The sequence below is a fragment of the Ursus arctos genome, unplaced genomic scaffold (assembly GCF_023065955.2).
Source record: "Ursus arctos isolate Adak ecotype North America unplaced genomic scaffold, UrsArc2.0 scaffold_3, whole genome shotgun sequence".
Lineage (NCBI taxonomy): Eukaryota > Metazoa > Chordata > Mammalia > Carnivora > Ursidae > Ursus > Ursus arctos.
In genome coordinates, this window is record NW_026622985.1 from 17,496,557 (window position 1) to 17,514,983 (window position 18,427).

Here is an 18,427-nt window from a genome sequence, read left to right on the forward strand (position 1 = left end):
TTGCCTCAGGAGAGTTTAGAACCTACCTTACTCACTGTGGTGAGATGTCATACAATTGACATTTCATGGAAATTGTCAGTCTTGGAAGTGAAGTTTTTGATATTGCCAATAATGATGACAAGTCTCCAGGTATAGCTATCAGTTTACAGGAATTACAGGTAATAGAGGAACATGATAAACAATACCGTGGGGATGCAGTCACAAAATCCAGAATGTTGAAAATTCCACAAGACAAATAGCCCAGTTTCTTCAATAAATAAATACCAAAGTAGGGGCAGCTGGGTGGCTCAGTCACTTGGGTGTCCAACTCTTGATTTCAGCTCAGGTCATGATCTCAGGGTCTGAGATAGAGTCCTGCATACTCAAAGCAGAGTCTGCTTAGGAGTCTTTCTCTCCCTCTCCTTCTGCCCCTCCTTCTGTGCTCTCTCTCTCTCAAATAAATAAATAAATAAAATCTATAAATAAATAAATAAATAAATACCAAAAGGGGGGAAAACGAGGTCAAGAAAGCCTATATATTTGAAAGACAAGACATTTCAACTGGATACAAAGTGTGGATCTTATTTGGATCCTGACTCAAGCAAACTAAGAATAAAAAGAAATCACGAGATAATCAGGGAAATTTGAGCGCTTCCTGGATATTTTATTTTAACAAATTAATGTTTTATGTTTTTAGATGTGATAATGGTATTGTGATTATGTTTAAAAAAGGAAAGGCAGATCTTATCTCTTAGAGATACTACTGACTTATTTACAGATGAAACAATATGATGCCTTAAACTTGTTTTAATGTAATGTGGAGTTGGGGGGGACAGATAAAGGGAGCCTGGTCACATGTGAACATCCATTGAGGCTAAGGGTTCCTTATAATAGACAGACATTTATATGTTTGAAAGTGTCCATAATTAAACTTTTAAAAATTGTTATAATTATGATGAGATTCTTTTTAAAATAAAAATAATTCTAATATTTTGCTTCCTGGACGAAGTCCTCGGGGAAACAATTTTGGGTGATCTTGGGCTAATGGTAAAGTCAATATATGCTCCCTCTCTGGCCTCACATGAAAATGAGAACAAGAACTTTAAATTAGGTTATATGACATCACATATTTTCTTTTGCAACTTTTTTTGATGGGCCTTTCCTAATATACACTAAGAGAGCACATGATATGACATGCTCCCATGACATCCACCTCCGGCTGTTTCAATAACTATCTTGTCTTATCTATGCCTTTCCTTCCCCCACTCCTGATGGATTATTTAAAAACAAATTCCAACACTCACCATGATGGACACGGAGTAATATATCAAATTGTTGAATCACCATATTGTACACCTGAAACTGATATGCCACTGTATGTTAACTATCCTAGAGTTAAAATTTAAAACTTAATAAAAAAAAATCCATGCATCATCATTTCATTTGTAAAATTTCTGTGTACATCACATATTTTTCTTTCAGATTCAGGGGATTAACAGGAGCCTCAGATGGATTTGTAGAGTGAAGAGTCCGCCCAGAGACAACGAGAGATAATCTCACGGATTTGGAGGTACAAGGAGACAGGGGAGGGCAGTTGGGGAGGCTGCAAGGAAGAAAGGCAGCAGGTGTTGAGTAACCATTGAGAATGGCAGATTAGAGGCTCAGAGCCATACTTGGGGGCTGCAGTCGCAGGAAGGGGAGGTCCCTAGCTGATGTCCAGAGTGGGGGAAGGGCTGGTTATGGAGGAGAACAGGGTCAACCCGTCTGGCCTCTGCTCTCGCCACTTGGGCGGTGTGACGTCATCAGGCCAGAGCTGCCAGGGAGGGAGCCGCGCCACCTGGGCGGTGTGACGTCATCACGTCAGCGCTGCCAGGGAGGGTGCCGCGCGGTACAGGCAAGGTTTGGGATCCTGAAATTGGTTCACGAGAACTGTCAAAACGTTTATTTCCAACCAATTTGTTAGAAACACTCCTCTGCCTCTTTCAGGAGAGAAATGCAACGTACATTTAGCCTTTTCCTGATGACTTAAAGGTCATCAGGGACAATTTTGGGTTGAGCTCAAATGTGGTCATGCCTCCAGAGATTTGGGAATTATTTTACATGTGTGCTCCTAAGCCAGATGGTCACTAGATTGTTCTTTTTTAACAGGATAAGATGAAAGTGGAAGACAATCTTCTTTCCCATCAGCTGTAGCTTTTTACAGCCATCAGTGTACCTCTGTTCTGCTTCTGACTTGGCGCTTCTAACCCGGCTGTGAAGATTGTTACACCTGTGTCTCAGGTAAGAGTCAATTGGCCATGAGAATCCAAGGGGCTCACCTCTGAGTACAGTGTATGGAATTTGTGCCACCTATTTTGCGTCTTCAAAGCCTCGTTGTGGTTTACTTTTTAGTTATTGGCTGAATCCTGGGCGGTTAAGGCTGTTGAGTAGATGATGTATTACTTCTGTATTGCTCACAGCTGTTTGATAAAAGATCAAAAAAGATCCTAAATCAGATCTCAGCATTTTCCAGAGATCAGAAAATATGGCAAGACCTAGGAGCTGGGCATTAAGTAGCCCGAAAATATAGCACACCATGGTAAAAACATCCTCCCGGACACCCCGGGATCTTGGTGGGAAAGGATCACGAGTGGAAATGGTCATTTTTAAAAGCACGTTTTATTCTAGAGAAGTGCACCTAACAAAAAGAGACACAGAACTTTAAATAAGAACACGTTCAGAAAAATCAGTAAGTCTAGGAGGGAAAAAATGCTCATCTGATGAAGTGAATGAAAGATGTTTTCCTAAAACATAATACGAAACTTTGCATAAAGAGGCCAGAGGGCCTCGACTCCCCAGACATCTGTTAAAGTCTCGGTGACCCACATGAAGAGCAGGTGGTCACCTTTCCTGTTGTCTTACTGACAGTTCCCTCTCTCAGCAAGGAGACCCCATTTTCCATTTCATTTTGACCAACAACGAAGTGTAGTTGATGTGTTGGAAATGAGAGACCTCTCCTGTCTGATGCTCATGGTGGTCCGGGGTTCCCCAGCACAAGAGATTGGAATGCAGGGTGCTGGCAAACAAGGGGCCTGGAGAAAGAAGGTTTTCACACTGTAGGGAAAAGACAGAAGACATTTTATGAACTGAGGCCTAGCAGTGACTCTCAACCCTTCCTGAGCAGCAAAATCATGTGGGGAATATTTATTCATCGAATTTCCCTGGTTGAGGTAAAATTTAAATAAACTAAATGTACAATCTTTAAGACCCCACACTGCATATGAGCTTAGATGAATGCATATGCTTGTCACCCATCCTGCTATCAAGATATAGGATATGTCTGTCACCCCAGAAAAATCCCTCACTCACTTCCTGGTCACAAATGGGCTGTGCCTTCCTACAGGCAACGTCCGTTCTGTTCCTTTCTCTGTATCTTGGTTATGATGGTTCTTGAACTTCATATAAACGGAATCACAGAGTAGGTCATCTTTTGTGTGTGGCTTCTTCACTCGGCCTCATGTTTCCCAGGTCCATCCATGTTGTCACATGAATCGGGACCTCTTCTCTGTAACAGTGGGGACAGACCACAGTTTGCTCCTTCTGTCTCCAGTTGAGGGACATCTGGATTGTTTCCAATTTGGGGCTGTTATTAATGTGGCTGTGAAGTCTTTGAGTGTACGTGTGTTTTGGTTTCTCTTGGATAAAAACAGATGTTGTGTTTCTGTCCTGAGGTGGGTGTGTGTTTCACTCTGTGAGGAACTGCCAGACCAACATGGTCACACCATTCTGGTCCCCTAGCAGAAGCCTGTGAGGGGTCTAGCACTTTCCATCCTCATGTTGTCAGGTTTGTCTTTTACTTTAACTGTTAGTGGGCTTTTGATTTTGGTTTTACTTTGCCCTTCTCTGATGCCCAGTGGTGCTGAACACATTTTCACATGCTGATTGGCCACTTATATATTTTCCTTTGTGAAGTGCCTATTCAAGCTTTTTGGCCGCTGGTTGTCTTGTTACTGAATTATAGGAATTGCTACGATATGCTGGATACAAGTTGTTTCTCAGATATATGTGTGGTAAATATTTTCAACCAGTCTGTGACTTATACCTTCTTAACAGTCTTTTTGATGAGTAGAAGTTTTTAATTTTGACGAAGTCCATTTTTACCTTTTTTTTTTCTTTTGTGATCGTCTGGGCAAACTTAAAGTAAAAATACCCATGCCCGGGCACGAGAGATCTGGTTCAATTGGTCTGGATTGGGACCAAGCATCGGTGCTTTTGAAAGGTTGCTTGAATCCTTCCCATGTACAGCCAAGGTCGAGAACACCAGCACTAAGAGGAAATACGACTCGAAATATAGAGGGCTCTAAAAAATGAAATTCTGGAAATATAACATGGCATAATCCAAATGAGCATTAAGGAGATACCTTAAAACCCCCTGTGTCAGTGCAGGGGATGTTTCGGTGAGGGGGTGGGGAGAGGGGTACAGAAGGAGGACGGGGCGGAAGAGGCTGTGGGCTTGACAGCTCCTTGAAACACCCAGAGAGCAAAAAATGGACCTTGTAACATGGTGTTTGGGACAAGAAGATGAACAAGAAAGACGAGGGCTTGGAGTAGATGAGGAACAGATGACGGATCTGCCCAGGCACGCTTGTCCTTCTGTCCCCTGCCATCTGGAAGCAGAATGTACAGCACCAGTGAAAGAGAACACAGGCGGCGAAGAGGGACCAGCAGCTGAAGATGGATGGGGACACGGAGAGGCAGCCCCGAGCAGCTCTAAATGAGCTCAGGTTTTCAGGCCTCATGAATTACAGTCCAGGGAACAGGAAGACCTCGCAGGGGTAATTGAGGAATCACACTGTAATCTCTGAAAATCATGGACTGAGGGAACATGGCCAGAAAACCCAGGAGGAAAAAAATGCTCCAAGTTTCAAAGCAAGGGCTGTCAGCAACCGTCAGGTCATGGCAGTGTCTCGCATGTGCCCCGGGGATGGGCCCCTTGAAGACTGGGCAGCCTGAGGCAGCTGTCCAGGGAAGCCCAAACCCGCCCTGCACACAAAAAAGCAGGTCTGCCTACAAACCCAGTTGACAAGACTCTCCTTGCCAGGCTAGATCTTATGAACGCAGGTCTCGGCCCAGCCCTGCTTCACTATACCTTTAGCTTCTCTTATAGGAGTAATAATCCTGCTGTTAATTATTTACATTTATTGAGTACCTACTATATGCCAGGCTCGTGTTTCTCAAATTCTAAACTCTTGAGTCCTCAAGAATCCACACTCATCCCAGACAGAGATCCATAGATTGCTTGTTTGCAAAGCACTGGGTAGTGAGTGGCTAAATACAGCCAGACAGCAGAATAGTATTCTGCTGAATAGTATTCAGTTTGAAAACGAAATGAGCTATCAAGACACAAAAAGACATGGAGGAATGTTAAATGCATGTTACTAAGTAAAAAGAGGCCAATCCGAAAAGACTAGATACTATATGATTCCAACTATATGACATTCTGCAAAAGGCAAAACTATAGAGACAGTAAAAAGATCAGTGGTTGCCAGGGGTTGGGGGGAGGAAGGGGGATAGGAAGAGCACAGCGGATTTTGGGGGAGTGTAACGACTATGTGTGATACTTCAGTGGTGGATACACGTCATGGTGCGCTTGTCCAAACCCACAGAATGCGCGCCACCGCCAAGAGTGAGCCCTTATGGAAACTAGGGACTTTGGATGATATTGATGTGTCAGTGTAGGTTCATTGACTGTAACAAATGTGCTGGGGGGTGTTGATTTTGGGGGAAGCCGTGCATGTGTGGGGTAGGGGTATATAGGAACTCTGTTTTCTGCTCAATTTTGCTATGAACTGAAAAGTCCCCTAAAAAATAAAGTCTGTGTTTAAAAAATAAGCTAAGAACAGAGAACAAAAATTTTGTAGAGAACATTTGGACTCCTAAAAGTACAACCATGAACCCAGTTGAAGAAATAGTGTGTAAGGGGCTTCATATGCATTATTTCTAATTTTTTTTTTTTTAAGAGAGGAGGAGAGGGGGTGGGAGGGACAGAGGGAGAAGAAGAGAGAGAATCCCAAGCAGGCTCCACACCCAGTGCAGAGCCTGACATGGGGCCCCATTGCACAACCCTGAGATCATGACCTGAACCAAAATCAAGAGTCGGATGCTTAAACAACCGAGCCACTCAGGCGCCCTGCATTATTTCTAATTCTTAAAATCACCAGCAGGATATGTATTATTATTCTAATTTTAGAGATGATTTAACTGGGACAGATTTAAGTAAGTTGACCCAAATCACATTGCTAGTAACTGGCAGGACAGGATTAAGCTCAAGTCTTCCATGTAATGAAAAACCCATGCTCTTGACCATGGCACCCCACCGCCTCCTACTGCCACCTCAGCTTACCTGCTGTGTACTTACTTAGCCAGCTTCAGCTCCATCTCAGACCTCTTTCAGCCTAGCTTTGCTTGCATGCTTCTCCCCTCGTCCCGACTGTGTTGCTGCCGGGACCCCTAACCTACCCTCAGTCCAGTCCTCAGTCTTAATTCCCAGCCCTGTTGACCGAATGTTTGCCAACCTCCTTCTAAGCTAGCCAGCCCCTTACCCAGCACCACTCCTACCTGCAGCCTCAATTCTGCCTTCCTCTCATCTGTATACCCAGCCGTGCCTTGCCCAGCCCAGCCCCGCAGCAGGAATCAGGACCCTGTCCTGGCTCAAGCCCCAGGCATAGCAGATTGAGCCATGAAATGGAAGCACTCCTGGTCCCCCCTGCCCGAGGTAAAGGAGACCAAGTCTTCATCACTTTCAGGAAGTGATGTTGTCATATTAACTAAGATCAGTCGTAGACCAACATCGGACACCATCTATGAACTTGAGGTGCCTTGTTTTGTGAAGAGGCTTATATTCATCCCCAGCTCTGGTGTCTTTTGGAATAAATGGCTATAATGTCAATACTCTAAGTGGTAGCTCTCAAGGGACAGGACAAAAGTCATTAGCTCCCTTGCAAAGTAAAAAAAAAAAAAAAAATGCGAGCCCAATTTTGCATTGTTATAAGGAACCACTATCCATGAATTGCTGCACCAACAATGCCTACATCATAACCTCGTCTCTTTGCTAAGACATGGAAGCAGATGGTCCATACTTGTCTGGGAGCCAGTTTCAGTAATGCTGTTATTCTCTCTGTCCAGAGATGGGTGGCAATATCTGTTACCTATTTAAATACCTTCTGGAATTTTGGAGAGTGCTTGTCTATAAGATGATATTTCAACTTTTTAATGCGTTCATTTTAAGTATAATTGCCGTTCTAACTTTGTATGTGAAGTCAAGTTCACATACAAACAGGGAAAAAAGCGGGCAAATGGTCAGCCAGCCAGTAGAAGTTGGAATTGGTGGGCGGAATTCCTGAGTCCCTCATGGCAGCTATCACATCTTTTCTCCACAAAGGTGAAGCGATGCCTTCTGGAAGTCAAGCAGGGGTTGTGCCATAGCAAAATAAGGGATCATTTGCTGAGCTCCATCTCCCTGGGTCGTAGCCATGGTCTATCGAGGACACTTGGAGAGCCTAGGAGGCTCAGGGGTATTCTCATCTGAGCCAAGGCTAAGAATGAATATCAATTTTATTAATTATTTTGTGTGTGGGAACTGAAACGTGCGGAGTCCTCAGAAGCCATGATCCTGACTTTGTTGCCCGTGATGAACATTACTACCAAGGTCACACTGGTGTGCACTGGGACGCAGATCCCATGCGACCCACCCACCACCGCCATGAAGAGTTCATCAAAACCAAGTTTTGCCATCTATCTTCTTTGGTCATCTTTGTGAAAAAAATAACACCAGGGAGCTAAGGCTATGAAACGGGTAGAAGGCTTTCAATGCCACAGTCATGCATGGCTGCTGCCTAATTCACCAGGCCAGGTCTTGGCAGTCGTGTTCTCTACCAGATTACACTCTCAGAGGCCTTATACCCCAGATAAGTAAAGGATAGAAGCAGACATAATAGCCTCTGGGCTCAGCCTAATCACTAAGCAAGCTTTCTGTGCTCACCAAGCAATGATTGTATTATAATTTGGCTTCATACATAATTGTTACAAGCTAAGAATGTACTAATTAGTGAACATGAATATTCTATCTTCTTAACAGTTATATTTTTCAAAATAAGTTATTTAATAATCTTCCACTCTATACAAAATGAATTAGTTTCCTACCGCCACTATTAACAATTACCACAAAGGTAGCAAGTTCAACAACACAAAGCTATCATCTTAGAGTTCCATAGATCAGAAGTCTAAAATCAAGGTGGGCAGGGCCGTATTTTTGCCAGCGGCTCTATGAGAGAATCTGTCTCCTTGTCTTTTCCAGCTTCTAAAGGCCATCCACCTGCATTGCTTGGCCCGTGCCCTTTCCTCTGTCTCCAAACCCAGCAATGTTACAATTCTCTGATTCTTCTTGTGTTCGTCACATTTCTTTATGGACCACAACTCAGAAAGGTTCTCCACTTTTGCTCTTAAAGACTCATGTAATGACATTGACCCCACCTGGATAATCCAGGAAAATCGCCCCATCTCAAAATCCTTAACTTCATCACATCTGCAAAGTCTGCTTTCCCATGTAAAGTAACATATTCACAGATTCTGTTGATTAGAACATGGATATCTTTGGGGGCCACTATTCTGCCTACCCCAAAGATAAAAAGTAATCTTAACGCCATTCATACTTTCAGTGCCTCTCATAATCCCTGGGCTTGTGAATTAGAGTTTATGAGATTGGTATCATCTATTTCAATTTTTTTAAGGGAAGGGCCATCTTTCATTTATCAGGCTTAATAGCATTATGGAACAAATTATTCATCAAAGAGTATTTATTGAGACCCACACTGTGAGAGAGGACTATCATCTAGGCATGATCTTTTAGGGAAACGATTTCAGTATCTATTAATTTCTCACCCCTTATCTAAAAGGCCCTGACATGCCTCTGGATTTACAGGTGAAATACAAAACTATAGAAGTACATCTTTTTCACTGGTGGGAGTCAAATTTCTGGATTGTATCAACTTCAAGTATGGCATCCAGATGGATCAACACCATCCCCTACACACCTATCCCACTCAGCTCCAAGATGAGCCGTGTTTATATTTTGAGGACCTTCCACAAAAAGCAGCTACCAAAATTGTATACCTTTGAGGAGTTATCCACTGGATCTTTAAAGACCTGAAGAAATTATTTACCTCTGTTCTGACTCACAGCAACCTTTCCAGGGAGAAGGAGAACCCCTTCCCTATTTCCTGTCCTTTCCTGGTCTAGATATCACCAACATGGCGACCCTGCAGGAGCATGACTTTCTACAAATTCTTCTCCTTCAAAGAGATCTAGACCAGTGCTGTCGCACAGAACTTTCTTCAGTGATGAAAATGTTCTGTAATCAGCATTGATCAATACAGGAGCAAGTAGCCACATGTGGCTACAGAGCATTTCAAATGCAGCTAGTGTGACTTAGCAACCAAATTTTTAATTTTGATTCATCAATTTCAATTTAATATAAATGTGGCTACTAGCTTCCATATTGGACAGGGCAGGTTGAGACCATCTGGGAAAAAGGAGAACTTGGCCACCAAGGTCACATTTTGATGCTGTAGATCCCACCTAGAGGGATAGGAATCAGACAGTCTATCATACCACTGTGCATGGACCACTGCAAACCCATTTCCAGAGTCTAAGATGCTGAGACCAAGCATCAGACCTACTGTTTCAACATCACCACACACAGCATCCTGAGCGTCCGGAAACATAGGTTTTCTCTTCTGGCCCAGAGGACTGCCTCCCCGGCCAGTTCAAGGCAGCAGGCTCAATGCACAAGATCGCCCAGAAATTTGTCACAACTCATCCTTGCTGTCTTTGCATTTTTCAGCAGAGAGCAGCAGCAAAAGGCACAGACCAGCGGCCACTGTTTGGCCACTGAGGCAACCATAGAGTACACCTTCTTTTTTTTTTTTTAATTTTATTTATTTATTTACTTAAGAGAGAGATTGAGAGAGAGCACAAGTGGGGAGAGGGGCAGAGGGAGAAGCAGACTCCTCACTGAACAGGGAGCCCAACGCGGGGCTTGATCGCCGGACCCCAGAATCATGAACTGAGCCAAAGGCAGATGCTTAACCGACTGAGCCACACAGGTACCCCCAGGGTGCACTTTCTAACTCCCAGACACCGTGGCTGTGTCTTATTTCTCAGTTGGCACCACCATTATATTTTATAAATTGGACCTTCTGGCAGTTCTATAAGGAGATGCCAACAAAAAATGGACATATTCAAGGAGTGTTCTTGGGTCAGCTCTTCATTGAGTCTCTGCCACATTCCCAGTAATTTAACCCAGTAACTAGGCTGTGGGTGTAACTGGTGTTATCCCGAGCTCCCCAAGGCAGAGTCTTTCACCACTATTCATCATATTGGCTAATGCATCTACTAACATAGCTCATTTTCTATCAGGCCTACAAGAAACCCACGGCAGCTATGACTGCCCAGATGCGTATGTGAAATGCATTTCATTTTCATGAATCCTCCCAAGTGGGTTCCTCTGTACTGTAGCCTCAGTTTATACCCCAATTGTTGCAAAGCAGAAATTAAAGATGACTTTTTCTCTATGCTCCACTACCACCATCACCAAGCTATCCCTTCTCCCCACAGTTAAATTTCCCCTCTCATACCCATTTGTTCTGCTACATTTATGCCAGTTCCTGCCAGCCCCCAGATCTCTTAAAGCCATCATGTTAAAAATAACTGCCAGTGCAAATGTCCCATTGGCAGGCCAATTCATACATAATCTTGCACCAGATCAGGTCTGTCTATGAGATTAGGGTGAACAAACTGTCTCTCTGGAGAAATTCTCCATGTTAGGAACCTAGTACAGATACCCACCAAAATGCCCCAATTCTGCCATTTCTGCTATGTACCCAAAACTCTAAGATGGTGACTGACTCTTCTCTAGTCCTATTTCCCATTGCCTAAGTCAGCCACTCTGGGGGACTGGGGCCATAGATCCTCCTTACCCCTCAAATTCATCTGCTTCTTCATCATCCCCTCCTCTTGGCAACCAAGCTTGATTCCATGTCATGCCCATAGCACCTGGCTGCCTCCGCTCCTGATGAAAGATATGAAAGGATTCCAAAAATGTTTTAATTCCTGGTGAACTAGGAGATGTGACCTGGTATTGTACCTTCTACATACATAACCTCTAAATAACAATGCCCTCTGTCACCAATAAGTATCATGACCCAATAGACTGAACTTGGGTAGGGGGACATAATGTTTCAAGATAGAGACCATTTAAAGGGCTGGTCTTTCAAAGGGACTGTTCATTCATTAATAGTGAATGTATGAGTGCCTAGATTTGATGAATATTTTTCATTTACCTTGATGTGCCAAGCTCTGTGCTAAGCACTAGGGATTCCAAGATGTTTTCTGGCCCTCAAGAAGCTCACACTGTAGAGGAGAGGCAAGCAAATAAACCAATTATTACAATACGCAGTAACTATATCCTGTGAAAGAAATAAGATAAGGGCACTTGGAGAGGGTCACGTTCTTTATAATGGGGAGAGGGAGCAGGTGGTAGGCAGGGGAGGCACGCTGAGCAGACTAGCAATGAGTCAGGTGCATGGGGGTAAGGTTGGGGCAGGTATTTCTGGTGCCAGGGGCAATATGTTCAGTAGCATCTATGAAATGACCACCCAGAACACAGATGACCAGAGCCTGAGGTGGGTGAAATAAGGTGGGAGGAAGTGGGACGTGAGGTACCCCCAAGGAGGAGCAGCCATTTCATGCTAAAGGGCATGATTTCATTCTGAAGGTCATAGGAAAACCAATGAAGGCTGTTGAAGCAGGGGAGAGATATGATCCACTTTGTGTTTCAAAATAAGGACTGAATCCACATTGTGGAGACTTAATAGGAAGCCAAATCTGTAGGCAAGAGGACCAATGAGGTGGCTGTGTAGTGATTCAAGAGTGAGATGACAGGGGTGCCTGGTTGGCTCAGCGAGAAAGCACTTGACTCTTGACCTTGAGGTCCTGAGTTTAAGCCCCACATTGAGCATAGAGATTACTTAAAAAAAACAAAAACAAAACCAGAGTGAGATGACAATGGCCAGGGTGAAGACAGAGCACTGGAGAGAAACAGGCAGTTTGGGGAAATATTAGAGGTAGAAAGAATAGGGCTTGGTGATTAAACTGGCCAATGGGAAGCAGGGGCACTGTAGGAGAACCCCCAAATTTCTGGTTTGGACAGTTGGGTAGTTGGTGTCATTTGCTGAGGCAGGGAATGAAGTTGTCCTATTATACAAGACCCAAGGAGGCAGCTTATTCCTCCAAGATCCATCCCCACTCTTTTTTTTTTTTTTTTAAGATTTTATTTATTTATTTGAGAGAGATAGAGACAGCCAGCGAGAGAGGGAACACAAGCAAGGGGAGTGGGAGAGGAAGAAGCAGGCTCATAGCGGAGGAGCCTGATGTGGGGCTCGATCCCACAACGCTGGGATCATGCCCTGAGCCGAAGGCAGACGCTTAACCGCTGTGCCACCCAGGCGCCCCTCCATCCCCACTCTTAACTCACATCAGCCTCACCCTCCCGACTCTTAGATTTTCTAGGCTTCTTAGTTTCAATCAAACATCAGCCTCCAGTCTTCTCCTGCTTCCCGGTTTTGCTCCCTGAAGGAACATCTGCTTTTGTCCCATTCTTGATCTGTCCTGGCCCCTTGATGCATCTGTAGGGTGGATCCTTGAGCTCATCCCACTGACTGCTAGTCAAGTGTCCACTCTAATTAACCAGTCCAGCTTATGCACTTAACCAGCCACCCACCTTGTCACTTTAACCTCACTTTAACCATATTCAGGGCAGAGCAATCAGGACTCAGAGCCCAGAAATGAGAACAGAGATCTTGAGAAGGAAAACAGTAGCTATCTTTACGTGTTTGGGGGAAAAAACAGGAGAAACGTTTTTCTGTGTTGCTCTAAAAGGTACCGTTGAGACCAATCCATAGAAACGTTTGTAGGGGAAATGTCTTTCAATTTGCCCTAAGGAAGAACTGGTTCAACTCTGACCACTTGTGAAAAGCTGTGAGTGTGCCGGGTCAGAGGTCATGCAGTGACGCTTGTGCAACCACCCGCCAGAGAGGATAGTCAAGGGAAGCCGGCCTTGGGAGTTGGGGGCGGTCAGTGGTTCCGAACCCAGGCTGATCATTAGAGGCACAAGGAGAGCTTTCCCACGTGCAGGTTTCAGGTCCACATGCAGTCCCGATGAGTCTGGACAAGTCAGGGGTCAGAATATGTCTGTTAGTAAAGCTTGCCAAGAGACTGATGGAGAGCCAGGCCTGGATACCTCTGGATTATGACCTCTCTGTTTCCTTGAGTTTAAGAATCTGTGATATGATATATGCTGAGTTGGGTGCCTGGGTGGCTCAGTCAGTAAATCATCTGCCTTCAGCTCAGGTCTTGATTCCAGGGTCCTGGGATCGAGCCCTGCGTCGGGCTCCCTGATCGGTGAGGGGTCTGCTTCTCTGCCCTTCCCCTGGCTCGTACTCTCTCTTTCTCTCTCTTGCTCACTCTCTCTCAAATAAATAAATATTAAAGAGTAAGGAGGAGCTCCTAGGCTTGGGAGGAGGGTGTAGCTTAGAGTATTAAATACTAGTCAATTACTGGTTACAAGTCATCTGAACTCAGTAAGCACCTCTCCATTATATTAAGACATTGGCTTATTCTCAGAGCAGCATTTCCCAACTTGGGCAAAGAAGGACACCTAAAGAACTCGAGAATGCAAATGTACACCAAACATTGTGTGCATGGCTGCATAAGTTGGCCTCCTGCAGATTTTTACTACTATTTTTGAACTTGACGTGGACCCTATTGTAATCAATAGAATACATAGGTAGTTACTTAAAAACATTACTGAACTCACAGCAGTTTTTCATCCCCAAGATCTCAATCGATGGGACCAAATACAAGTACATGGGGACATGCACCAACCCTTTTCTGCTTGCAGGAGTCAAAACTGAGCTCCATAGCTTAGCAGGGGCCTGTCTCTGTTCCTTTTCCTCCCATACACTCTGCAAATAGCTTTCTCTGGCTTCGCCTGGAGCCGGCTCTTCAGGTGTTGGGAGACAGGAGACACAAAGAGGGGCTGGAGAAAAGAGCGTGGATATAGCCACCTTCTTTCTGTGGTGGGGAGGTCTGCTTCCCACCAAGTCAAAATCTTCATACGTTTTTCCAGCAAACAGCTCTCTGAGGCTACAAACATAAGTGAAATAAAGTGTAATTTACTTGATTTTTTAAAAAGACAGCTATTAGAAAACAAAGAATTATCAGGAAGAGGATTGCCTGAATCCTTCATCGCTTTCAAAAAGTAATCATTGATTTTCTACGATGTGCAAGCTTTGTAAGCTGCCCTCCAGGAGTTTACAAAAGAGTGGGAATGGAGAAGAAAGGTTATGCATGCGCAAAGTCGGACCCAGTAACTTATTAGCTTCTATTAAATTAGATTATAGCTGTACAGTTTGGAAACCTTTTTCAAATGATGAAATTCGGTGCTGGCACATTGTTGAAAATGATGCACCCACCCCTACCCCCCCATGCTGGCAGCCTAAATTGATAGAGTCCTTTACCAAAGCAATTTAATGGTGCATTCAAGAGCCTTAAAATGTTCAGGCCCCTTGATCCAAACATTTATGGGAATTTTATTTTGAGTAAATAAGCCAAAGGAAGTTAAAGTTATATGCAGAAATAATTTCATGGTGCACCATTTCTAATATTGAAACTTTAGAAGCAATCAAAAGGCTTAACAATAGAGGAATATAAAGGTAAATCATAGTAAGGCTACTCAACAAAATACTATGTACCCTATAAAATGTTAATAATAAAGAATATAGAAACGTGACGAACGCAGAAGAGAAAGTACTGAGTGAAAAAAAGCAATATGTGAATGTATCAATGCCATAATTATAGAGGAATAAAAATATATTACCTATATTACCTACAGATAAGGGCTGTACGGAAACATGAAAAAATCCAAAGGATTTTATTTATTGTTAGGAATTTTTGTGTGAATTTATCTGTTTTTATCCTAGAGTATGTTTACATCATGATAAAGCTTGGTACACAAAAGAAAGTCCGAACGTGAGCACAGGGAGGATTTCTGCCTCCACTTGCATATTATGGATTTGAGAGGCCGTTATCATGAATTCTCAATCTAAACATGTCCCTCTTCTCAGGGGGAGGGAGAAATTTGAACTCACAGTACAAGACACTGCAATGCTAGGGTTTTCACACAAATCAGGCATGGTGTCTCCATTCAGGTCTAGAAGGAGATACAAGCAATGTCTGGCACTTGTTATAACTGGCAAACTGGCCTGTGTCATGTAAGCCTCACAAAACCCTCTAGATGGGTGGCTCAGTCGTTAAGCCTCTGCCTTCAGCTCAGGGCGTGATCCCAGGGTTCTGGGATTGAGCCCCACATCGGGCTCCTCCGCTGGGAGCCTGCTTCTTCCTCTCCCACTCCCCCTGCTTGTGTTCCCTCTCTCACTGGCTGTCTCTCTCTCTGTCAATAAATAAGTAAAATCTTAAAAAAACAAACAAAAAACCCTCTAGAATGTGTTCTTTCCAAAGGAGAAAAGAGGGGCACTTGGGTGGCTCACTTTGTTAAGCGTCTGCCTTTGGCTCTGGTCACGATCCCAGGGTCCTGGGATCGAATCCCGCATCGGGCTTCTCGCTCAGCAGAAAGCCTGCTTCTCCCTCTCCCACTCCCCCTGCTTGTGTTCCTTTGCACCATCCCAAATGGAAACCTAATCGGCAGCAGCTCCCCATTCCCTCCTACTTCCTGGTAACCACCGATTTGCTTTCTGTCTCTATGAATGTGCTTCTCCTGGGCATCTCCTACCTATGCAATCATGGACTGCATGGCCCCAGCAGCTGGCTGCTTCCACTCTGCATAATGCCTTCGAGGTTCATCCATGTTGTAGCGTGTGTCAGTATCTCATTCCTTTTCCTGGCGGAATAGTATTCCATTGTATGGATATGCTGCCTTCTGCTTATCCATTCACCTGTTGATGCATGCTGTAGTTGTTTCCATCTCTTGGCTTCCATTCACTTTTCTCCGCAGCTCTGAAGTCCTTTAGGGCACAGAAGACCTAGAGAGGAAGAGCTTTCTAAGTCAAGGGTCTGGAGCAGGCTTGTAATTTTCAAAGTGTGATCTCCCAACCAGCAGCACTTAGGAACTTCTAGAAATGCAAAATCTCCATCCCTGCCCTAGACTGACTGAATCAGAGTCTCTGGGGGAAGTGGTTATAAGACTCCATGTTTTAACACGTTCTGCAGGTGACTCAGACACAGGCTGAAGTTTGAGAACCACTGTGTTACTGACTCTGGCTGGGGTTCCAACTCGAGGCGCATTTGCTGCTTTCGCTCAGGTCAAGCTGCCCCACACTGCACACGAAGCACCTTCAGAGCAGTGGGGTCCAGCCCTGATGGTGCAGTCATAACACCCCGCCTGTCGGGATCCAAGTTGCTAGTGTCACCGAGTTCAGCTGGTGCATGAGACAAGGTTGACATGACTCCCTTGTGTTATCACAGCTCTCTGTAATAAACAAACACATGTTGTAAGGAAATAGACTTAATTAGAGAACTGCATCCTAGCAGTTTACATTGTTGAGTGTCTCGTACACAGGGAACCGCAATCAACATGCTCACTTCAGAGAAGCTACCAGAAAACAATTGGCAGGGGCTCCACAGTCCTCGGCTTTCTGCTTCTCCTTCCCACCTGGGAGGGTCCCTGCTCTTCCCGCCAGTCGCACCCCTGCTCACCTGTCCATCCTGGGGGCCAGGGGTCATGGCACCTCTGCACCTTTGCTCAGGCTGTGACACGCCCCCCCAACTCCCCACTCATCTGATCTCATCTGTCCCTCCTTATTCAGCCCCACTTCCACCTTCTCTCCTGAAAGCCTAGGAGGGGCCATGCCAGCCAACAGCCATCTCTTCCCCCTGGTTTCCAGTGCCCCCATCCCTTATTTAGTCATATCGTATGGCCATCATCAGTTTGGGGTCATTGTTTTAAAAAATAGACACCAGGATGCCTGGGTGGCTCCGTCGGTTAAGCATCTGCCTTTGGTTCAGGTCATGATCCTGGGGTCCTGGGATCAAGTCCCTCATCGGGCTCCCTGCTCAGCGGGGAGCCTGCTTCTCCCTCTCCCTGCCACTCCCCCTGCTTGTGCGTGCTCTCTCTCTCTCTCACAAATAAATAAATATGATCTTTAAAAAAAAATAAAAAATAAAAAAATATATAAATAAATCAACACCCTTTTTAGAGCAGTTTTCAGTTCATAGCAAACCTGAGCAGACAGTACAGAGATTTCTCCTCCACCCCTTGCGCCCCTCACACACACAGCCGCCCCCATTATCAGCGTCCCCCGCCAGAGTGAGACCTTTGTTGAGGATCCACGGCGACACATCAGTATTACCCAGAGCTCATCCTTTACATTAGAGTTTGTTCTTGTACGTTTTATGGGTTCAGGCACGTGTATAATGCCATGTATCCACCATTACGGCGTCATCAAGAACAGTTTCACTGGCCTAAAACTCCCCTGTGCTCCACCTGTTCGTTTCTCCCTCCCCACAAGCCCTGGCAAGCACAGATCCTGTCACTGTGTCTGTAGTCTTGCCTTCTCCAGAATGTCACAGAATTGGAATCATGCAGTATGTAGCCTTTTCAGGTTGCCTTCTTTCACTTAGGAACATGCACTTAGGAACTTCTCATGGTTCACAAGCTCATTTCTGATCATTTGTATTATATTCTTATTTTGTCTTTACTTTGTAAGAATTTAATTCCCAACGATTCTGTAAGCTCTGATGTGTATGATATAGCAGGGGGGAAATGTTATTTAAAACCATGACTCTGGGGGCGCCTGGATGGCTCAGTCAGTTAAACATCTGCCTTTGGCTCAGGTCATGATCCCGGGGTCCTGGGATCGAGTCCCTCATTGGGCTTCCTGCTCAGGGGGGAGTCTGCTTCTCCCTCTCATCCTCCCTCTGTGCTCTCCCTCCCTCTCTCTCTCTAAAATAAATAAATAAATAAAATCTTAAAAAAAAAAAAGAAACATGCTATATGGGCCTTGATGAGACTTTTGGGGTGAGAAAATCAAGCTCTGGGCTTGGCCTGGGAAGTAAAGGGGAAAATGAAGAATGAGCTAAACTCCGTTCTGTAAGGAAGTAACTGGAATTTAGGGTTGGAGGAACTAGTCAGCTGGGCCGACAACAGCTCCTGAGGAAGAGCAAGCCCGTGAAGATGATGCTAAGCCAGGGCCTTAAGGGAACATGGTCAGTAATCCTGATAAGGGACAGGACAGTCGGCTCTCTACTATTGCCTCTATCTGCTGTGCCCCAATTCCTCTGCTTAGACCAAGCACAAAACCTAAGGCACAAAGGACAAGGGACTTGGGGCTTTGTA

The 18,427-nt window shown here is 44.7% G+C and overlaps 1 long non-coding RNA gene across 2 annotated transcripts in view; it reads right to left on the bottom strand.

Moving 5' to 3' along the window:
* Positions 1-2,346: 2,346 nt before the first annotated feature.
* The window catches only part of LOC113258717 (uncharacterized), a 44,547-nt gene continuing 28,466 nt past the window's right edge, over positions 2,347-18,427 (bottom strand). For both annotated transcript variants that reach the window (XR_008956262.1, XR_003317337.4), the window contains exons 2-5: positions 15,866-16,561; positions 11,358-11,427; positions 10,995-11,086; positions 2,347-3,072 (exon numbers count right to left, since the gene is read on the bottom strand). This is a non-coding gene — a long non-coding RNA (uncharacterized LOC113258717). The remainder of the gene's footprint in view (positions 3,073-10,994; positions 11,087-11,357; positions 11,428-15,865; positions 16,562-18,427) is intronic.